Source organism: Mus caroli, unplaced genomic scaffold (genome assembly GCF_978045245.1).
Source record: "Mus caroli unplaced genomic scaffold, Mus_caroli_1 scaffold_16, whole genome shotgun sequence".
NCBI lineage: Eukaryota > Metazoa > Chordata > Mammalia > Rodentia > Muridae > Mus > Mus caroli.
In genome coordinates, this window is record NW_028227271.1 from 38,875,451 (window position 1) to 38,900,495 (window position 25,045).

Consider the following 25,045-nt stretch of genomic DNA (forward strand, 5'->3'; position numbering starts at 1 on the left):
CTGATTTTACTTCTGTTCGATCCTTAATTAAATTAAATTACTAGCTAACCGTAAATCATGTGTACTCATCTCCCTGCAGTTATGACCACAAGAGCTTCAGCATAACACAGATAAATATATTCCTTAGAGTCATTTTTGAAGATTTGACTTAGTAACGTGGCATCTATCAAATAACAGGAGTCAAGCTTAGAGAATTTCTGCAGCTTTCCACCATTATCTCCACAGTAAATTGTGTTACATCATAAATCTAATTGATTTTAAGTCATACCATAAGTTTATGTGTGCCTAAAAAAAGACAAAAGCTTACAATTAAGAGGTTTTATCATGTTCTTTTGTTACATAAAATGTTTCTTGCATCTTTATAAAAATTGACTTTGTGTTTATAAAAAATGGTGTCCAGTATAACCCATGTGAATACATTTAAAAAGAGAGCAAAAATTAAAAAATGATGTGGTTTTTTTCTCCTAAAATTTCTTCACAAGATCTTATTTTTGAAAATAATATTTAGAATCAGGCCACTGAAATCCTTCTCTTTTTCCTTCATAACCTTTTTGCTCTTGTTCCAAGACAGAGTATGCTAGCTCTGGGCAGCTAAGGGGTACCACTGAACCCCAAAGTAGCCAGATGAAAACAAAAATGTTTTATATTACTTCTGTTTGATCTTCAATTAAATTAAATTACTAACTAACCCTAAGTCATGTGCACTCTTCTTCCATGACCCCAAGAGAATACACCTTTTATATCAATCATCAAAGAAAGACTTAAGCATTCTACGGACCTGTCAACTCCCCTATCTATTGATTCCAAAATTAGGTGGATTGTAGAGATGCTGATTATGAGGGAATCTTCAGGAAAAAAATCAATCCATTATAGAATTCAAACATATAATACAAAGATATAATAGTGGTACTCACACCTCGGTGGTAAACAACAGCTGTCTAGTTGCACTTAAGACTTACAAACAGAGCCGGGCAGTGGCGGTACATGCCTTTAATCCCAGCACTTGGGAGGCAGAGGCAGGTAGATTTCTGAGTTCGAGGCCAGCCTGGTCTACAGAGTGAGTTCCAGGACAGCCAGGGCTACACAGAGAAACCCTGTCTCAAAAAACCAACAAAACAAAACAAAACAAAACAAAACACAAAAAAATGCTTACAAACAGGAGGAAAATCATGCTTAGTAGTATAAACCTAGTCAATTACCTAGGGTTAGTGATGCTATGGATCTTAGTGAGAACCTCGTTTTCTCTACTTTAGTAAGCGAGTGTAATTCCTAACTGAATTTTAAAATTTATTTCCACACCCACAGGTAAGTGTGGTTCCCACTCTTCGTCAAAGAAACTTCTCTGCAGCAAATGGAGATCATTACCAAAAATCACAGGTGGTAAAAAACGCAGAGATTATTCTAGTAATCAATGAATGCTCAGACAACAGAGACATCTATCTCACATCTCCTGCACACAAGGGTCAGGGAACATTTTACAACAGGAGGCAAAAAACGTTGTTAAGTACCAGAGGACCAAGAAAACTTCTGTGAGATCATGCTTTCTGGCAATGACAGAGAAGCTTCATTTATGATACCGCAACAATATGACTGCTTAACCAAGACCTGAGCAATAATAACACCATTAGGTATGTTAAAACAGAAGGGGGAAATTGCACTAAGCTCCACCCCTAGATTAAAAACTATCAGTAACTAAGAAATACCAAGAGAAAGAAAGTATGACTTCCCCAGGGAAGAGCCACCTATTTGGCTATCTAATTCCAAGTGATCAGCCCTGGAATTATATACATTACAGGCAATTCCAATAAACTCAACAAGTTGTACTTATATATTATGTGATTATATATATTTATAAATGTAGCAATAATAATCAAAGAAAAAGAGACTATAAATTTGAGAGGAAATGACAAGGGTGCCTAGAGAGGGGGTTGGTGGAAAGGAACATGGGAAGGGTTAAAGATAGGGAAGGAAAATAGAAACGAATGTATTTATATTTTAATTAAAATTAAAGATAATAATCACACAGAGTTTAGATGTTGCATAACGATGCCAATGGTTTGGAAAACTATTTTGGAGGAAAGCAGTATATAATAGAGGAGAGGGCTTAGAGATCAAAATTCCACCCATCATCTCTAATATCTTCCCTCTAGGAGCCCTAACATTTTACTTTAAGCAAGGTATTAATAATACCTATTTGCTTGGTTGTGAGGGTAAAATGAACTTGCATTAACAAAAGTACTTTGTATGCAAAGAGGGGCACCTATATTCAAGAGAATGGTTATTATGGAAAGAGACTCATGTTACCAGGTTTTATTATCATTATTGACTTAATTGTAATGATGAAATTATCTTGCCCCAGGCAGATCATAAAATATTGTGCAAATTTCTCTGGTAAAATTCAAACTCCATAAACTGATTCATTGCAGAAAAGAAATTATTCCTGGTTTTGAATTCAGAGTAAGTATTTCTCTTGAATTGTCTAAAAGGTTCCTTTTTTTTTTTTTTTTTCAATACAGATAGATGTTTTCCTCCATGCTTATAATAGTGTCATTTGGGTCTTTTCCCATTTCGTCATTGTGTGAATTCCTTCTGTGAAAAGCTGTTGATGAATACATTTGTCTCTATTCTATTTCTGAAAGAACAAAGGTGACAATGGAGACCTCCTAGGAATTCAGACCCATTACTGCATTTTTACCCTTTTAGACCAGAAAGAAATTTCCCTGGGTAATTCTTCTCTTTCTTAAAAGGACATGAATTTTGAAGTCCTGGCTACAGATGCTATTTCATACTTATTAATTGTGGTGTATCAGACAGCTTACATAATATTTTGAGCTTTTGACTCTGTACCTTTTAAGAATATGTATATGAACTAAACGAAAAACTTCAAACTTGGATAATGAATACTAGAGAATAGTAGAAACCAAATATCTAGTTCCTTTCTTGCCTACCACTGGATAAAGAATCAACTTACAATAAAAATTGGTAGGAGTCACTTTTTAAAATATTTCATGTACCTAATGATCCTTAGATTTACTGGATCTATCATCAGTTTAAATGCACAATTAGACACCCCTAGGAAGTGATAGGATGCCTATTAGCTATTTGGAATTAGCCAGTTTTATATATTTTAAAGGATGATAGAATGATGTGCTGTGTAAAACTTTGAGAAAAGGCTCATTAGAGCCTTCCCCAGGTAGATATCTATTTTAAGATTGACTGATAGAAAACTGTAGCCATGTGACTCAGTAGAGAGTGGTGTCTACAAGTATGGAGGTTGTGTTTAGCTATACATGGTCTTTGCAAAATCCAAGGGCTGAGGATGGAAATCTGAAGATAGAAGACTGATAGACAGGGAACACTACAGAGGAGCAAATAAAGTTGGGACAGAGCCCTTCCATGACCCAAATAAAACATTCAGTCTTCCAATCAACTGAAGGGAAAGTGACCAGCTGAGTATGATTGAAAATCAAAATCTGACCTTGGGGTTTTGCCATATGAAGGGACTTACAAATGAGTTTCTTCATCCTCTAAGCTGCCATTAAAATGAAATGTGTACAAAAGTCAGGTTAGTGAAAAAAGCAAATTTTACCCACATTAATAAGATTGAAAAAAAACCATCACTTCAGTGTGAACACTTCTCTGAAAGTTGACTCACTGTTCCTGAAACAATATCCTAATCTGTAGGGGAGAAGGTCCTGATCTGTTTCCAGGAAGCCAAACCAATGCAGATAGAAATGTGTGCCCTAGAGAAGCAGGCTGCACATGTGGCACATGAGAACATTCCCAGTCACTAAACAGACCCATACAGTGACTTTGACATGCCCACTCTTTTCTGTCTATTCCAACTTCTCCAATGCCTTGCTGACCCCAATTCTCCCTCCTAATAGCGGTCACACAGTCTTCATCTGGGATATCTTAACTGCCTTCCTATTTATCTTTTTGGCAAACTCCCATCCTCTTTTCTTAACCCATACCCTTTCTGGATACTATTCTTCATACATAATGAGTCACACATCAGTCAAGCACTGTCATAAGTCCCCTTATCTTTGTACAAGCTATGCTTTCCTTCTGGAGTCCAGTGAGACCTCCAGCAGTATTTATGAGTTCCACTTTATTTTCCTAAGGCCAATTCCAAGTACTGTACCTTTTCTTTTTCCCTTTTGTATAGTCCAGAATCTCCAAGTGTGTGACTGTCATGAGCTTCGACTGGCCCATTCAGCTGCATGTGCTCTAAAGCTGTGTCTGCTTGCTTCTCAACACTACCAATTTTTGAACCTGACAAGAACAACAACAAAAAAAGTCCCTTTTTTCACATTTATATTCCTAGAAACCAATGCAGAGCTTAGTAATGCTAGAAGAATTGAATCAAATGGAATGTGTTCTCTGAGATGGATGAAGCATGACTTCATTAGGCGAATATACCAAATGTTTCCATCAAGTCTACATCATAAAGGAGAGAAATTCTACTTGCTTCTAACACATTAGGACTATAACCCACCACATTATTGCCGTGCATGAAAGCCTAAGTACAGGATTTTAAATTCTACTCTGCAAAATGTTGCCATATAATTCAAACAAATGCTCATTTCTACCATCTGTTAATAACTTTTCTACACATTCTTATTGCTACAAACAAAAGAACAGACAGGTAACGCAGTGCACATCACTAGAAGCAAATGTACATCTCACCATCTGTCTGGAAAGATGGAGTGTTAAGAGATGCATTTCTCTCTGCAGATTAAATTTATCATCTTTTCAGCTGGAGTTATGAACCCTCTGGGGCAGGGGAATAGAGCACTTGAGACCCAAGGCACTAATGAATTTTTCATGGAATGATCTTCCTTACTGTAAAGGGAGGTGGATGTATAGCCAACTCAGGGCCCCTATGAGTTTCTCCAGAAAGGAGAATAATTAGGCAGCTGTTTGAGAAATTCCTTTTGGCTATGACTCTTCTACTAGAACATAGTATATTTTAAATGCTCTGCCACTTACAGAACTAAGAAAACTGCAAAGAAGTTCTACTAGGTGGCAAGAGGGAATTTCCCATCTCTGTCACAGGAACAGAGCACTAAGACACTTGACACTCCGTAGTGTTTGAAGGGGAATCAACTCAAGTGGCTCAAGCTGTAGACCAGGCTGAGACTCAGAAGTGATATCACCAGAGGCTGTCTCCTCAAAACCATCTTGGTTTAATCTGGTTTAGAGCACATGTGATGTTTCCACTTCAACATAGTCTTCAAGAACATATAGAAATGATTAGCTGAATACATTTCCTCTATAGCTTTCATGCATGGCTTGACCTAATATTGGCTATGTCTCCTGGCTTTGCTCAAATCTACATTGTTCTCATCTTCAGACTCCCAGTGGTGACAAGAAGTCTTTCCACATCACTAAGTCTAAGCCCTCATAGATTTAAACCCAATAACAAAAATACCTTTCTGCCTTAACTTTAGTCAACAAAAAGTCATTGAATTTCATTGATTTTTCTAATGAAAAAAATCATCACAAATCAATCACCTGAAATATGTAATACTCTGGCTAGCCACCCTAGCACTCATTTCATGCTCATAGCTGAATCCTGAGGTGAAATAACTTCAACTGAAGTATGTGGACTGTGTCTATGAAAGGAATTAATTGAATACTTAAAATCAAATACAGGTCAGCTTATCCAACAAAATTACACATGGGTCCAGGAGGGAAACAAATGCTATCTATCATAGGTGCTAGCTTGTTTTCTTATCTCTGTTGTAATCACTTTCATCCCATTTATACCTAAAATTTTTAAAGTTCAGTATTCAAAATACTGAATTATGTCTCTAGTATACAAATCTAAACTGAAATCATCAAAGGCTATCCATCCTTCAACACAGAGTCAGCAATACTTTCGTGACTCCCAACATGTTGAACACAATCCCTTTTAATCTGATCTAGGGTCTTTCTCAAGTTCGAATTCACATCTTACCTGAAATCTCATTGATTATCCTATAGTCTTCTAAAACACCATACAATTTGTCAATTATTTCTTAGCCTACAGCTTAAGCTCAACTTTCCAAATTTCCTTTTCCATCTACCTCATATTACATATTTTTGTATTATCCTACTTGTGTCTGTTACTCCTTCAGAGTTTTATTTATTCTATACCATATTAATAAAGTAAACAATGTCTGAACAATGATGATATTTATTACTATTTTCAAAATTTAGTGTGACTGTGTAACTAATAAGATCAATATAATGCAGTATAAAATGCATAATAGTTTAGAAAGTTTAGTGAAGAACTGGATCCCTAAGTGGCTCTCAGAATGGCTTTGGGAAAGTTCTTGAGCCACTCAGCTAATTTCACTGATATTTACAAGTGCCCCATAAAACAGTCATATTATTGCCTGGCATGCCAGTATCTTAATATACAAGGTCCAGTGCAGAATAGGACCACTAATGTCTTACCTCCCTCATCAACCTACATTACACCTTTCAGTCTGTGTACTGTCACCAGCAGGAGAGTTTCCTGATCAGTCCAAGACTTATTTCTCTGTCCTGCAACAAAAGCACATAGTGTCTTTAGAAATATTGTCATACCATTTAGTTACAGTGAGCAATGAAGAGCAACTTGCAATAGCCTTGGTTCCTCCAGTACCTCACTGACTGGTAACTCATAGCAACATAACTTTTTCTAGGCAGTGGGATTTTCATTTAGTATTTTCTATAGGGTATTGTGCACTAGATATATGTTGATTTTCTGTCTGTTAAGGATAATTCTCGTTGTCAAGGCAAGAGAACAATAATAAATATATTCCACATGTAATTGAATTAATTTTCCCCTGGGGCATCTCTTAGATATTTCTTTGAAATTATCAGTCTGGATACTAGCCTATTTTACTGCAATTTTCTCATTTTTCTCCAAAGTAGAGGCAAGTTGCCCTGATAATTAAGGAAGCAGGTGACTTAGTTTCAACATGCTTAAGTTTTTATTCAAAATTGCCTCACAGATGTGGTTCAAGATTAAATAGAGGGCTGATTTCTAACATTTACAGAATATATTAAAATTTGTGCAGGCCCTTTGACTGTTTTGGCTTTCTCACCAGATAGAGATTTTTATTTTTATCTCATAGATAACCAGACAGAGTGACAAGTGACATTGCACAATTAGTAAAGTTCAAAGAAGAGACCAATCTCAAAGTGCCGAATGACTTGACCTCTAGGATTTTCCACAGGTTTGCACTCCATTTCAAATGCATCTTGGTTAAGAGTATAAACAGGCTCCTTTATTTCACCAAACTTGTGTGTCATGTCTTCTTTTTGATTGATGGAAGAGTTTAGAAAGATAAGTCACCCCAGTTAACAAATTTCTAAGATGTCTTAAAAAAAATCTTCTCTGGTTCATCTCATCTAGGACTCTTTCCATAATTTCAATATTTATGTTTTCTCTCATCAATGCCTTCAATAGTAATTGCTAAGTGACTGTTAATCTAAAAAGTCTTGTCACTTTAATGTATCCAATGGTGACCCTTAGAGCTTTATTTTTAACCTGGAGAGAGAGAGGGAGAGAGAGAGAGAGAGAGAGAGAGAGAGAGAGAGAGAGAGAGAGAGAGAGAGAGAGAGAGAGAGAGAGAGAGAGAGAGAGAGAATCACTATGGACGTGATAATCTAGGACTGCAGTGTTGGGTAGGTACTGAAAGTAAGCACCATTAATTATTGTTATTTCCAGAGATGAATGATGTCCACATAGACCACCTTATAAACCTTTCTAGGGCATTGAATTAAAGATGTGACAGGAGTCAGATGTAGAGTAGGTCTTGCATAACATATTGTTAAGTTGCTTCATATGATGGGATGCAGTGTGAATATCTGAGCATCTAACCAGCTCCTGGATAATGATATTGGACCATGAACCATACTTTTAATAGCACAGGTAACAGATAGAGCTAAAATCCCAGCTATTTACTGTGTTTTCAGGAAACTTATTTGGTCAATATATCCTAGATATTTTAGCCATAAAACAGTAATAATAGAACACCTATCTTGAAAATATCAAGATACACAATATAACGAGCTTAAAGTATACCTGGCACTGCTATATATTCAGCCAATCATTAGTTATATTTACTGACACTCTACCACATTTTGAAGCATGACCTCTAGTGAAAAAAATATCAGGGATGAAGTGATTATTATCAGAGAACAGAGTATAAATAGCCTGAGTTTGACAAAATGCTTTTATTCAAAATTTTTGTCATAGAAAAAAATCAGATAAAATCAACTGTCTCTACCATTTTCAAGTAAGTTGATGGTGTCAAATACATTTTAGGGTTGTGAAAACATCACTAAACTTTTTTTCATAAGTGTGCATTTTATAAAATTGCATTATAGTCTGAAAGTTTCTTAAAATACTAGAAGTACATCTGCTGTATGACAGCTGCATCATTCTTCAGTATATACCCAAATGACTTTATATCTTACTATACAGATATACACATGTATAAGCTCATTGCTACTCTTGTCACTATAACTAAGAAATAATTCGACATAGGTATCCATCAATTGATGAGGAAGTAATGAAAATATGGTGTATATGGACACTGAAATAGTACTAAGATATAAAGACAATGAAATTGTAAATTTTCCAGGTAAATGAGTGGAACTGGATAAAATTATACTTGGCAAGGTAACTCGGACCCAGAAAGACTTTATGTTTGTTTTTTTTATATTAAGTTCATAACTTTAAGTTTTTTTTTTTTTTTTTTTTTTTTTTTTTTTTTTTTTTAGATTTATTTATTTATTATATGTAAGTACACTGTAGCTGTCTTCAGACACTCCAGAAGAGGGCGCCAGATCTCGTCACAGATGGTTGTGAGCCACCATGTGGTTGCTGGGAATTGAACTCTGGACCCTCGGAAGAGCAGTCGGGTGCTCTTACCCATTGAGCCATCTCACCAGCCCAACTTTAAGTTTTTATTTTGTGTAATTAACATAAAATACACGTGGAAGTTAAGAAGGAACAATTAGGGAAATGGGATAGAAAAATATGGGTGAAATAAAACTAAAAAAGGAAATACTAAGGAGATTAAGTCTTTTTTTTTCAGTTTTGAAATTATGATGTATTGTACAATTTCAAAGTCACTAAAACAAAATTTAAGGTTTTTTTAATTTTTAATTTTTTATTACGTATATTCCTCAAATACATTTCCACTGCTATCCCAAAAGTCCCCCATACCCTCCCCCACCTCTTCCCTACCCACCCATTCCCATTTTTTTGGCACTGGCGTTCCCCTGTACTGGGGCATATAAAGTTTGTGTGTCCAATGGGCCTCTCTTTCCAGTGATGGCCAAGTAGGCCATCTTTTGATACATATAAAGCTAGAGTCAAGAGCTCCGAGGTACTGGTTAATGCATAATATTGTTCCACCTATAGGGTTGCAGATCCCTTAAGCTCCTTGGGTACATTCTCTAGCTCCTCCATTGGGAGCCCTGTGATCCATCCACTAGCTGACTGTGAGCATTCACTTCTATGTTTACTAGACCCCGGCATAGTCTCACAAGAGACAGCATATCTGGGTCCTTTCAGCAAAATCTTGCTAGTGTATGCACTGGTGTTGGCATTTGGAAGCTGATTATGGGGTGGATCCCTGGATATGGCAGTCTCTAGATGGTCCATCCTTTCGTCACATATCCAAACTTTGTCTCTGTAAATCCTTCCATGGGTGTTTTGTTCCCAATTCTAAGGAGGGGCACAGTGTCCACACTTTGGTCTTCATTCCTTCATGCATTTAGCAAATTGTCTTATATCTTGGGTATCCTAAGTTTTGGGCTAATATCCACTTATCAGTGAGTACATATTGTGTGAGTTCCTTTGTGATTGTGTTACCTCACTCAGGATGATGCCCTCCAGGTCCATCCATTTGGCTAGGAATTTCATAAATTCATTCTTTTTAATAGCTGAGTAGAACTCCATTGTGTAAATGTACCACATTTTCTGTATCCATTCTTCTGTTGAGGGGCATCTGGGTCCTTTCCAGTTTCTGGCTATTATAAATAAGGCTGCTATGAACATAGTGGAGCATGTGTCCTTCTTACCGGTTGGGACATCTTCTGGATATATGCCCAGGAGAGGTACTGCAGGATCCTCTGGCAGTATTATGTCCAATTTTCTAAGGAACCACGAGACTGATTTCCAAAGTGGTTGTAGAAGCTTGCAATCCCACCAACAATGGAGGAGTGTTCCTCTTTCTCCACATCCTCGCCAGCATCTGCTGTCACCTGAATTTTTGATCTTAGCCATTCTGACAGGTGTGAGGTGGAAACTAAGGGTTGTTTTGATTTGCATTTCCCTGATGATTAAGGATGTTGAACATTTTTTCAGGTGCTTCTCTGCCATTCGGTATTCCTCAGGTGAGAATTCTTTGTTTACCTCTGAGCCCCATTTTTTAATGGGGTTATTTGATTTTCTGTAGTCCACCTTCTTGAGTTCTTTATATATATTGGTTATTAGTCCCCTATCTGATTTAGGATAGGTAAAGATCCTTTCACAATCTCTTGATGGCCTGTTTGTCTTATTGACGGTGTCTTTTGCCTTGCAGAAGCTTTGCAGTTTCATGAGGTCCCATTTGTCAATGCTGGATCTTACAGCGCAAGCCATTGATATTCTATTCAAGAATTTTTCCCCTATGCCCATATCTTCAAGGCTTTTCCCCACTTTCTCCTCTATAAGTTTCAGTGTCTCTGGTTTTATGTGAAGTTCCTTGATCCACTTAGATTTGACCTTAGTACAAGGAGATAGGAATGGATCAAATCATATTCTTCTACATGATAACAACCAGTTGTGACAGCACCATTTGTTGAAAATGCTGTCTTTCTTCCACTGGATGTTTTTAGCTCCCTTGTCGAAGATCAAGTGACCATAAGTGTGTGGGTTCATCTCTGGTTCTTCAATTCTATTCCATTGGTCTACTTGTCTGTCACTATACCAGTACCATGCAGTTTTTATCACAATTGCTCTGTAGTAAAGCTTTAGGTCAGGCATGGTGATTCCACCAGAGGTTCTTTTATCCTTGAGAAGAGTTTTTGCTATCCTAGGTTTTTTGTTATTCCAAATAAATTTGCAGATTGCTCTTTCTAATTCGTTGAAGAATTGAGTTGGAATTTTGATGGGGATTGCATTGAATCTGTAGATTGCTTTTGGCAAGATAGCCATTTTTACAATGTTGATCCTGCCAATCCATGAGCATGGGATATCTTTCCATCTTCTGAGATCTTCTTTAATTTCTTTCTTCAAAGACTTGAAGTTTTTATCTTACAGATCTTTCACTTCCTTAGTTAGAGTCACACCAAGGTATTTTATATTATTTGTGACTATTGAGAAGGGTGTTGTTTCCCTAATTTCTTTCTCAGCCTGTTTATCCTTTTTGTAGAGAAAGGCCATTGACTTGTTTGAGTTAATTTTATATCCAGCTACTTCATTGAAGCTGTTTATCAGGTTTAGGAGTTTTCTGGTGGAATGTTTGGGGTCACTTATACATACTATCATATCATCTGCAAAAAGTGATATTTTGACTTCATCTTTTCCAATTTGTATCCCCTTGATCTCCTTTTGTTGTCAAATTGCTCTGGCTAGGACTTAAAGTACAATGTTGAATAGGTAGGGAGAAAGTGGGTAGCCTTGTCTAGTCCCTGATTTTAGTGGGATTGCTTCAAGCTTCTCACCATTTACTTTGATGTTGGCTACTGGTTTGCTGTATATTGCTTTTATCATGGTTACGTATGGGCCTTGAATTCCTGATCTTTCTAAGACTTTTATCATGAATGGGTGTTGGATCTTGTCGAATGCTTTTTCGCACTTAATGAGATGATCATGTGGTTTTTGTCTTTGAGTTTGTTTATATAGTGGATTACATTGATGGATTTCCATATATTAAACCATCCCTGCATCTCTGGAATAAAACCTACTTGGTCAGGATGGATGATTGCTTTAATGTGTTCTTGGATTCAGTTAGGGAGAATTTTATTGAGGATTTTTGCATCAATATTCATAAGGGATATTGGTCTGAAGATCTGTATCTCTGTTAGATCTTTCTGTGGTTTAGATATCAGAGTAATTGTGGCTTCATAGAATGAGTTGGGTAGAGTTCCTTCTACTTCTATTTTGTGGAATAGTTTGTGCAGAACTGGAATTAGATCTTCTTTGAAGGTCTGGTAGAACTCTGCACTAAACCCATCTGGTCCTGGGCTTTTTTTGGCTGGGAGACTATTAATGACTGCTTCTATTTCTTTAGGGGATATGGGACTGTTTAGATCGTTAACTTGATCCTGATTTAACTTTGGTACCTGGTATCTGTCTAGAAATTTGCCCAATTCGTCCAGTTTTTCCAGTTTTGTTGAGTATAGCCTTGTGTAGAAGGATCTGATGGTATTTTGGATTTCTTCCGGATCTGTTGTTATGTCTCCCTTTTCATTTCTGATTTTGTTAATTAGGATGATGTCCCTGTGCCCTCTAGTGAGTATAGCTAATGGTTTATCTATCTTGTTGATTTTCTCAAAGAACCAATTCCTCGTTTGGTTAATTCCTTGAATACTTCTTCTTGTTTCCACTTGGTTGATTTCACCCCTGAGTTTGATTATTTCCTGCCATCTACTCCTCTTGGGTGAATTTGCTTCCTTTTTTCCTAGAGCTTTTAGATGTGTTGTCAAGCTGCTAGTGTGTGCTCTCTCCAATTTCTTTTTGAAGGCACTCAGAGCTATGAGTTTCCCTCTAGAAATGCTTTCAGTGTCCCATAGGTTTGTGTATGTTGTGGCTTCATTTTCATTAAACTCTAAAAAGTCTTTAATTTCTTTCTTTATTCCTTCCTTGACCAAGGTATCATTGAGAAGAGTGTTATTCTGTTTCCATGTGAATGTTGGCTTTCCATTATTTATGTTGTTTTTGAAGATCAGCCTTAGTCCATGGTGGTCTGATAGGATGCATGGGACAATTTCAACATTTTTGTATCTGTTGAGGCCTGTTTTGTGACCAATTATATGGTCAATTTTGGAGAAGGTCCCGTGAGGTGCTGGGTAGAAGGTATATCCTTTTGTTTTAGGATAAAATGTTCTGTAGATATCTGTTAAGTCCATTTGTTTCATAACTTCTGTTAGTTTCACTGTGTCCCTGTTTAGTTTCTGTTTCCATGATCTGTCCATTCATGATAGTGGTGTGTTGAAGTCTCCCACTATTATTGTGTGAGGTGCAATGTGTGTTTTGAGCTTTACTAAAGTGTCTTTAATTAATTTGGCTGCCCTTGCATTTGGAGCATAGATATTCAGAATTGAGAGTTCCTCTTGGAGGATTTTACCTTTGATGTGTATGAAGTGTCCTCCTTGTCTTTTTTGATAACTTTGGGTTGGAAGTCAATTTTATTCGATATTAGAATGCTACTTCAGCTTGTTTCTTCAGACCATTTGCTTGGAAAATTGTTTTCCAGCCTTTCACTCTGAGGTAGTGTCTGTCTTTTTCCCTGAGATGAGTTTCCTGTAAGCAGCAGAATGTTGGGTCCTGTTTGTGTAGCCAGTCTGTTAGTCTATGTCTTTTTATTGGGGAATTGAGTCCATTGATATTAAGAGATATTAAGGAAAAGTAATTGGTGCTTCCTTTTATTTTTGTTGTTAGAGTTGGCATACTGTTCTTGTGGCAGTCTTCTTTTTGGTTTGTTGAGGGATTACTTTCTCGCTTTTTCTAGGGCGTGATTTCTGACCTTGTATTGTTTTTTTTCTGTTATGATCCTTTGAAGGGCTGGATTCGTGGAAAGATAATGTGTTAATTTGGTTTTGTCATGGAATACTTTGGTTTCTCCTTCTATGGTAATTGAGAGTTTGGGCGGGTATAGTAGCCTGGGCTGGCATTTGTGTTCTTTTAGTGTCTGTACAACATCTGTCCAGGCTCTTCTTGCTTTCATAGTCTGTGGTGAAAAGTCTGGTGTAATTCTGATAGGCCTGCCTTTATATGTTACTTGACATTTCTCCCTTACTGCTTTTAATATTCTATCTTTATCTAGTGCATTTGTTGTTCTGATTATTATGCGTCGGGACGAATTTCTTTTCTGGTCTAGTCTATTTGGAGTTCTGTAGGCTTCTTGTATGTTCATGGACATATCTTTCTTTAGGTTTGGGAAGTTTTCTTCTATTATTTTGTTGAAGATATTTGCTGACCCTTTAAGTTGAAAATCTTCATTCTCATCAACTCCTATTATCTGTAGGTTTGGTCTTCTCATTGTGACCTGTATTTCCTGGATGTTTTATGTTAGGATCCTTTTGCATTTTGTATATTCTTTGATTGTTGTGCCGATGTTCTCTATGGAATCTTCTGCACCTGAGATTCTCTCTTCCATCTCTTGTATTCTGTTGCTGATGCTCGCATCTATGGTTCCAGATTTCTTTCCTAGGGTTTCTATCTCCAGTGTTGCCTCATTTTGGGTTTTCTTTATTGTGTCTAATTCCCTTTTTAGGTCTAGTATGGTTCTGTTCATTTCCATCACCTGTTTGGATGTGTTTTCCTGTTTTTCTTTTAGGACTTCTACCTGTTTGGTTGTGTTTTCTTGTTTTTCTTTAAGGACTTGTAACTCTTTAGCAGTGTTCTCCTGTATTTCTTTAAGTGAGTTATTAAAGTCTTTCTTGATGTCCTCTACCATCATCATGAGATTGTTTTTAAATCTGGGTCTAGATTATCGGTTGTGTTGGGGTGCCCAGGACTAGGTGGGGTGGGAGTGCTGAGTTCTGATGATGGTGAGTGGTCTTGATTTCTGTTAGTAGGATTCTTACTTTTGCCTTTTGCCATCTGGTAATCTCTAAAGCTAGCTGTTATAGTTGTCTCTGGTTAGAGCTTGTTCCTCAGGTGACTCTGTTAGCCTCTATCAGCAGACCTGGGAGGCTAGCTCTCTCCTTAGTTTCAGTGGTCAGAGTATTCTCTGCAGGCAAGCTCTCTTCTTGCAGGGGAGGTGCCCAGTTATCTGGTGTTTGAACCTACCTCCTGGCAGAAGTTGTGTTCCACTCACCGGAAGTCTTAGGATCCCATGGGGATTCCTGTGTTTGTCCTTGCGGGTGTCCTGGAGACTCAGCTGGCAAGGCACCCCGGTGCTGGAGAGTACTGGATGGGACTTGTGCCCCTGCTCAAGTCAGGTTGTCTGCTTCCCTAGTTAAAGAAGCCTCAGGTCCCGCGCGATTGGATTGGAGTAGACACTGTGTTCCACTCACCAGAGGTCTTAGGATCCCTTGGGGAGTCCTGTGTGGGTCCTTGCAGGTGTTCGGAGACTCTGCTGGCAAGGCACCCCAATGCAGGAGTGGACCGGAAGGAGGAGATTAAGTCTTAAAAGGTAGCAGAGTGATGGGAATTAGCAAGTAAGGTATCAGGACAAGGCCTAACTAAAGTAAGTTTGCACGAAGAAGCTTCTTCAGAACCCATTATCTTTTTTGTTGTTGTTTTTTGAGACAGGGTTTCTCTGTGTAGCCCTGGCTGTCCTGAAACTCACTTAACCCATTGTCTTACATTCAAAGTGAAAAAAGAGTAACCAAAGATAGTGAGACAACTTTGACATGAACAGATACAGGGAGAAATGAAGGATTTGTGGTTTATATAAGGAATGGTACAGGGGAGGGAAAAATGAGGTGAAAGGGTTGAGTTCTCCAAAACTAAACACACTAAATCATATGAATATATAATTCAATCCCACTAGTTTGGAAGTAATAATATAATTTTAAAAATAGTTTGAACAGAAGCATCTCACAATAGTTAGCAGTATTACTCCCCAGAAGGCATGGGTTATTGAACGAAAATCTTGATATGAGGCACATGTTAGTTTTCTATGAATTATTTCTCAAGAGGTCCCAATGACAAGAAACACAGGCTATTGCCATTGCTCTTGGTTATTCATAATAACCAGATGTTAAGAGAGTATTGCTGAAGACACCATACATTTTTATTGCAAGGCACAGAGAAATCAATCTTGAACTTGCCAGGAAATTCCCTTAGCTTGCTCTCTCATGTTGCTGATAGATGGAAGGTGCTATGTAAGCTTCTAGATGAAACAGATATCAATGATTTTATCCACTGTTGGACCTGCCACTGATGGATTCTGCATTCTAAAATAGCAATGCAGTTCAATGCAATGCAATGTAACCCAACGCAAGGGGAGACAAGGCAAGGCAAGGCAGGGCAGGGCAGGGCAGGGCAGGGCAGGGCAGGGCAGCGCAAGGCAAGGCAAGGCAAGGCAAGGCAAGGCAAGGCAAGGCAAGGCAAGGCAAGGCAAGGCAAGGCAAGGCAAGGCAAGGCAAGGCACAATAGCAGTGAGACTGTTGATGTGCTTAAACAACCATTCTATTGATTGGATATGATGCCTGCTCACAGCCAGTAATTCATGCCTGGTATTGTAAACATGGTCTTCTCATAGTTAAAGAAGACATAGACCTTAGTGAAGAACTTGATGGTGTTGTTTTACTAAATGCTGGTGGTGGCCAACTGCCTTCTAAATATTTATGCTTAAGTGATTTGTGCTGTTGCAGTCAGAGAAGCTTCTAACTACAACATGCAGTGGTTAATACAAAGATGCATTAGTATTCAGAATGCTGAGGACAAATGATTGTGAGTGTTCAGCAGTCCATGAGCATCTACATCAACTCCCTGCTCAGGACTCAGCGAACATCATGGAAGTCACAGAGAATGTAAGAGCCATGGGGTATAGAAGAGAATTATGAAATGCTCTTTGAGTATGACATGTAAATGCACAGTAGTTAGGGTTCCTTATATTAGATTTGTATGAGATCAAGCCATTTAAAAATTCAAGCTAGAAGAATGAGCTTCTGATATCCCAATTCTAGCTAAGGAGCTAAGGCATTTGATGGCTGTCCAGGAAAGGATAGTCACTTTTCTTTAGGAGAGTAGCCATAAGTAGGTTTCCCACGTCCATGGACAAAATGTCAACCTCGATTAGATACATTTAGTTAAACATGAATAACTTAAAAATTATAAAGGGAAACCATAAATTGAGAGGAATGTGTGGCAGTGGTGGTCCCTCTGGGAGGGGTTGGAGGGAGGCTGTCAGGAGTGGCTGTGATCGAGAGACATGCACTGCATTCATTAGGGTTTCAAAGAATAAATGAAAGTAGAAATAAATGGAACTTACATAGTAGATGTGTAGTAAGTGTTCATTGTCCATTCTTCAAAATGGATGATGGCCATCACTTCATATACTGTCTTTCTGATTTGGTTTTTATATGTACCTTGTCTAAACCAAATAGTGCAATATTCGTCAGCTTTGAACTGGACTATTTTGCTTACTACAGTATCCTCAAAATTGTTGCATTTTATGTAGTACATTCAGAATTTCTTTCCATTTTTAATGCTCAATAATATTCTACTGTTTGTACTTAGAAAATTTGGCTGAACCATACATGTGTCAATAAACATATCTGCTGCTTCTGCTTCTTAGCTATTGTGAATCTGATGACATAGGTGGACAGATATCTTCTCAATGCTCCATTTTCAGATGTTAGACTAAATACCCATAAGTGGAATTACTGGATTACATGGAATCTTTACTGTAATATTTTTGAGGAATCATTAAACTGATTTCACAGAAGACAGAGTTATGTGCTCCAAACTACAGTGAGAAATGAGCCAATATTGCCACATTCTCTCTAGAATTTACCTTCTGGATTAGTTTGCTTGCTCATTTAACATAACAATCCTAAAGAGAATAATATGGCTTCTCAATGATATATAATTCCCTGATGACTAGGAACATTGGGTATTTTAAGTGTGTGTGTGTGTGTGTGTGTGTGTGTGTGTGTGTGTCTGTATGTGATACATTACTGTGTGTGTGTTGTGTGTGTACATGAAAATTCATGTTTCTAAGTACAGATGTATTTGCCACACCATTCATGTAGGGGACAGAGAACAGCCTTGAATGCCAGTCTTTGAATTCCAACTTCTCTGAGACAGGGTTTCTTGCTTTTTTTACTGCTCAGTGCACTAGAACTTGTCATGAAAAGCACATTTTCACAGTAAAAACATTATTTGCCACAAATGGGATAAAGATGAATGAAAGTCTTCCAGACTTCTGAGGATTCTCCATTCTGTGCTGCCATCTTTTATAGATTCACAGAAGTTCCAGATGCACAGTAGGGGAGTTCTGGGACGAGGGTTCCACTCTTCATGCTTGTGTAGCCAGTGCTTTGTCTATGGAGTCAACTCTCCGGCTCCCCAGTGAACATTTTGTAACTGTTAAGAAAGTTATACTCAAGCTCTGTACCCATTGGTCATCAAGGTGCTTGAGTTTTGTTAAATTTTAGAGCTCCATTGTAGCCTATATATTAAGTTTAGAAAACATAGTTTACAAGCATTTCTCTCTTCTGGGAGTTTTCTTTCTAGTCTGTTGCCTTTTGGTGCACTAAGACTTTAAATTTTTCATGAATCTACTTTAACTTCTTTTCAGTGCCAGTTTTCTTACTTTAACTCTCATTCTAAGAAAACACTGACAATTCAGTGTAGGGAAGTTTTCCCTATGCCTTTGTTTCCATGAAGAATTATATTGTCTTAGGTCTTACACATAGGTATCTGGTCCATTTTTAGATAAGTTATGTGTTAGAAAATAGACCAATTTCATTCTTTTTTTTTTTTTTTATCTAGAGATTCAAATTTTTCACTTGTCGAAAAGACCATCTTTATTTTCACTGAACATTCTTGGCACTCCTTTAAAAAAATTTCTTTAACCATATTGGTGAGGTTTGTTTATGGAATCTGTAAACTAGCCAATGATCTATGTATCTATTTTCATCCCAGCCCCATAGTCTTTTTGATTATTGTTAGTTTGTAGTGATTTTGAAATCAGAGAGTCTTTTTCCTTTAGCATTTTGTTCTGACAGCAATTAGAAGGATAGTGGTATTTTGAGACTAATATAAGCTTTAAACTCCAAGAGGATTGGATATAGATTTCAATTGAGCCCTGCTATGGTTTCAGTGTTTATATCCAACCACCCAACAAAATGCATATTGAAACTTAATCCTTTCACAGTGGCAGAAACTGGAACCTTTGGGAGGATGATTCAGTAATGAGCCCTCCGCATTTATAATGACATTAATGCTCTTGTAACAAAGGTTGTTGAGAGTTTTCCAGCTCTTACATCTCATCACTGATAAGGACACATTCTAGGCACCATTTTCCTACCTTCCAGAACATGGAAACCCAGCCACAGGTGGCCATGTTTGTAGCATAGAGTAACCTTCACCAAACATTGTTCCTGCTATCACACTGACTCTAGACCTCTCAGTTTATAAACTGTGATGGGGAAATCATTTTAGGCTATTTATAAATTACTATCTAAATAATTTCTAAATTATTAGTGTCTGTTTTAGCAGTTCAAATGAGCAAAGGTAGCTACACAAAGCTTTGTGGCCTGGTACAGAGTGGAGCTCTACAGGCTCATTTTTACAATCATAGAACCTGCAGGAGTCAGAACTGTCCCAATTAATCACTTAAAGTTAGTTAGACTTTTTTTTACAGCAGTTTAGATTCATCATGCAATAATATTAGCTCTATGAATTCATCCTGTAAATTTCAGTACCAAGGGGCTAGAGAGAGGATTCAGCATGTTCAGGATAGGATATAAACACTGAAACCAAAACAGGAGTAGTGCTCAACTAGAATTTGCATCAAATTCTTTCGGATTTTAAAGCTTACATTGTTCTCAGAGCACAGCTCTTTTTCTGATTGCTCCCAGAACACTGCTTCAAACGCTGAAGGAAAAGGACTTAGCGGCTGACTAACTTGAGTGCAAAACCATGAGGACTGAAGTTCATATCTCATACCTGTAGAAAGCCAGGTGTCTATATAACTCTGAGAGACTTACTGGCCTCTCTTGGCCTTTGTGCAAGCACAAGTACAACCATGCACAGATGTATCTGTGTACTTAAATAAACACACACACACACACACAAACACACACACACAAATTTAAAAAGAAATGATAAATTTCAGTATATCTCAGAAACATATATAGCACAGATAAATGAGGAAAAATTAGCTTCTAATTTCTTTGACCACATTGTGTGGCCTGCAGTGATGTGGAGCTATTAATTGCTAATCTTTAGGACATCTACTCTGCATATTTCTTTGCCCATCAAATTGGTGATACTTTTCATGACAAGAGTGTTCCAAATAACTCTTCCTACATTCTGTGATATACATAAACTCTTAAACTATTATGTTTGTGTATCTTGTTTATTTTCAAAATTCCAAAAACATCACAAAATTGGAACAGTTTCTAGTCTGAAGTTTAGCCGACAACGGAGCATTCAGCTATAGTATTATTTCCCTATTTTATGGTTCAAGAAAATGGCACAGGAAATGGTGAGATTACTTGTCTAGTCATCCAAGCTTGTCTTCTAGACTGTAACCATAGGTGAGGTGAAGATGAAGTGTAAGCCTTCATCACCAATCTCTACATATCCTTGAGCTACAAGAATGAGGTGGGGAGCACGTCAAGGTGTGTCTGTCAGGAAATTTCTAGATTGAGTTAAGCACGTCAGGTGTGGATGTCCCTGAGTGACCTGGAGTAAATAAGAAGGAAAAAGCAGCCTGGGCACCCATATACCACCATTCATCTCTCTCCTGACAATAGACAAAATGGGACCAGCTGACTTCCTTTTCCTACCTTAATAAAACCTTCTTCCTTTAAGTGGCTTTAGTCAGATACTTTATCACAGAGATAACAAAAGGTACTTAATAAACCATTAAGAGGCCTGGGATTGAGTTTTTAGTGGAATCTCAAAATAGTCCTTTTGGATCTTTCTCAGTTGCTTTCTTGAATGTTGAGATAATAATACAAGAAGGCTGCCTCTTAACCTTCCTGAGGTGGACATGGGAATATAGCATGATTGGCACTCTAACACATGCGCAAAAGACTTTGGTATATGCTGACATGATGTCTTATATTCATTTCCCCACAAGACATGACTGTCCCTGTGACTACTGCCCTGATCAGTTCAGTAAGCCTTCTCACTACCATTTCCATCCCAGGTCCAGGAAAGTAAATATATCACCAGTTAACATCATCCTTCAGATTCCTCATTTTGTATGGCAACTGAATATAATATGTTCACGTACAACCAATTGCCCTGACAGAAGTAATGCAAGACCTGTCATTTAACTTTTATTTAATTGCCTTAAAATGGGTCTGATTATGAAAACAGTCTCTGTTCTTTATTTTGTTGTGAGGGATATGTCACAGTGCCATCAAGAAAGCTGGAAGGGGTCAATGTTCAGCCGGTAACAATGTCACGTTGACCACGGTATGGCAGATGTCTAGACACAAGGCCAGCAAAACAGGGAACTTGAGTGGCATTAGGCACTGCAAGCAAAGTGATTTTTTTTTCTACCTTATACGCAAACAGTAAGGCATTTGGAAAGAGCCTAAAGAGCCATTCAACTTTCAAATCATATGAATGGAGAAACAAGACATAGGAAGGATGGGAGACACACTCCAGGTCAAACAGCTGGTGTCTAAAGGCTTATCTGAGCAGTTACACAAGCCATGAACTCTGAGGTCATTCAAGCTTCATCTATTCCAGGCATATCACATGCTGTCACCAATTCCATTTTCAAAGGACTGAAGGCATAGCTCATGTCATTATCATTCATCTCAATTTCCTTAAAGTGCAGGTACTTAAAATAAATCAGGGTCAATAATGGCTCTTCATCTGGAAAAAATTCTCTTAGAAAGTTTATTTCAGTTAGTAATATATCTTCTTTCCCTTTTACCCAGGCAGCATTGGTTTTCCTCTAGCTAGTTAGCTTTGCAAGGAGAAATACATTTTGGTGGCACTACTATAACTACACATGTAGTGATATGTGAACATGTGAGTAGAAAATATTCATTATTTATGACAATGCCATGCTGATATTTTACCCTTGGTACACTTAATATATTGGTGATTATCAAATAAATGTCTGTTGAATTCATATCATAGAGAAAAGAGTATAATTTAGAAAATAACATCTTTTTCAGGGAAGAAAGGACTTTAAAACAAAAGAAAAAGTCATTGAGTATGAGGAATGGACTCAATATGATCTCTGAATTCTGCTACTTACAGAAAATATTTACAAATTGTCATCCATTTGGCATTTTGGTAGTCAAAGATACAACAGAAAACAAAATGGACTCCATTTCTGCCCTCATATAGTTTAATATCAGTAGGAAATAAATTTAACAGAATCCTGCTAAGATATGTCCATGTACAAAGCTTTATACTAGAGAATTTCTTCTGAATATTAAGGGAGAATATACAAGCATGTGGAGAATGGGGCCAGATACTGAATGGTTGTACTAAATAACTTGGGTTCCATCCAAGAGTCAAATGATGCCATTGAAGGTTTTAGTGGGTCCATGCACAGTATTTTGTTTTGTGTTGTTCTCTGCTTATCTTTTTTTTAAATATTTTTATTGGGTATTTTCCTCATTTACATTTCCAATGCTATCCCAAAAGTCCCCCATACCCTCCCCCCCACTCCCACTTTTTGGCCCTGGCGTTCCCCTGTACTGAGGTATATAATGTTTGCACGACCAATGGGCCTCTAAAATTTGAAGTGTTTATTTTTCCTTTCAAGTTTACAGCAAGTATGGCAGCAGATATCCTTCCTCAACAGAGAAAAGCTAGATGCATTCTATGGCAACACCTCAGACATTGGGTGCTAGACAGGTCAGGCCTAATTAGTGCTTGGATGGAAGAAACACTGTACTTTAAGCATTTACTGTAAGTAGAGAATGGGAGCAGGGGTGTGACATGATGACACCCTCTATGCTAAATAAATATGCTAGGAGAACAAAGTAGTGCTGAGTCTTTTAAAAGACCACGAAGAAGTGAAGATTCAATTATAAGCAAATAGCAATCTTTTAAGACGAATATTTTTCACCATTGCTTTAGAGACAAGTAAACTGAAAGCCAGGGTGCTTAAGTATCACACACAGCATGACAAAAATAGAAAACTCCAGAACCAAGATATATGCAAATGAAACAAAAGCTGGCAATTAATTTTTTTTTCTTTACAGAAGGCTTTACTCTCCTCTTCTCTGGTATTGTCACATGAATATGTTTACTGGGTTTCATTCCCTACTTAAAGAGGATATGTAGATGTGCTTGTAGTGGGTTCTATTTTTGTCCTCAATCATTATACCTCATCGCACTTCTGTGTAAAAGAATCACACATCTGCTTTCACTTGCTGTGAGCCTGGACCACCTTCACCATGGAAGAACACCATGCCATGAGGGTGTCTTTGTAACCTTGTAACCCACTTAATCCAATATAATGTGAGTAAAAGAGTTATTTATTATCTCCAAGCTAAAGTTTTTAAGGCTAAGAGAGTAGGGAAATAGTATAGTTAATATTATGATCTTGATAAACCTTTTATAAAGCTTGCACGCTAACAAAAACATATGAGTTCAAAAGTAATTCTCTATAGTAAATGCTAGCAGAAGCTACAGTAAAATTTTCTTTCCCTCTATTTGAAATTATAAATTAGCTTGAAGAAATGTTCATTTTTATTTCAATAAACTTGCAATAAAGTAAGAGTATTGCTTTTAAAAAAGAAACAAACAAACAAACAAACAAAAACCGCAATTGAAATTCTCTATTGAATTCACTTTGCTTTTCTCCACAGGGCAATGGTATTCTCCAAAGGTGATCTACAGATTCAGCCCGGGCACCATGAGGAAAACATCCAAGAAGAGTCATAGTAGGTATACAGCTGCTGACCCTGAACATGAGCATTAATGAAAATTCTCATTGTCTTAATTCATTGCACCTTTAGAGTCAAATTCCTGAGCCAGGAAAAGTTATACAGTAGGAAGTTATTTCCTCATGGCATGAGCACATGGGAAGTACAAGGTCAAGATTCTGTTAGGCCTGGTGTGTGATGACCGTCTCTTATTGCCACAACTTCTGGAGGTAACAAACACCATCTTCTCACAGGGAAGCAAATAAAGGACAAGAGACCATTCTTAACAAGCTTAACCCCTGGGTAAAGGCGTTAACCACACAGTGGGGCAAGACCCTCATGACTCAAACAAGACACACAGGACAAATCTCTTGGTTTCCTTCCCTGGATTCTCCATCTTCTTTGGTACTCTCTCATTGATCTCTTTCCCTCCTGCACAGAGCCCCTCCCTTCACATATATAGCACTATTATCTCTTCCCTTCACAGCTTACAAGTAGTTTCTTACCCTCTCATGGCTCTCTCTCTCTCTCTATCTCTCTCTCTCTCACACACACACACACACACACACACACACACACACACACACACACACACATACACACACACACTCCTATATTCTGTTCATGATAGAAAGCACATAGTGTTTGTCTTTCCTGATGTGGGTTATTACACTTAACAAAATTATTTCCATCTTACTGTAAATATCATGATTTTCTTTATGACATAGCCATTATTTTTAAGAGTTAAAAATCAAATATGGTTGAAACGGCTTCTGGGGGAACACTATCTAACATTCTCGCTTTGGACCATCCATACCTCATCCTTGGCTCTACACTGGGTTTGTGGAATCACCCTATGGATGATTCTTTATCTGACCATTGAAGACATGGATTATGCATGGTTGAAGTTGCTAGCAGATAGTGTCAGGAGTGGTTTATGCTGTGTGCTCAATAAACACTGAATAAATGAATAAGTCAATGAACAAATACAACTTCTTTCCTGAGATTTTACTGAAAGCCAAACTCCTTTTTTTCCCCTTTAAAGAGAATGATCAGAACTGAGTTGAAAAGACATCAGCACGTTGCAATTCTTTTTCCTTTATTCCTACTGGTTTGCCTGTAGAGACACTTAATTATTTATACTGCTGCTAGAAAGTGCAACCAAGCTCTTCTGCCTTAGATGCTGCTTCTGTTATTATTAGTCTCTGAGCTGTTTCTTATTTCCTCCAGCACAATGAAGGTGGTGAGATGAGTAGCTCTGCTTCTCTTTCCAAACCCCGGAAGTGCTGAGCTCAGCCGTCAGTAGTCTGATTCC

The 25,045-nt window shown here is 37.6% G+C and overlaps 1 pseudogene; it reads right to left on the reverse strand.

The window, feature by feature from the left end:
• Nucleotides 1-25,045, reverse strand: part of LOC110310060 (heme transporter HRG1-like) — a 140,915-nt pseudogene that overhangs the window by 4,760 nt on the left and 111,110 nt on the right.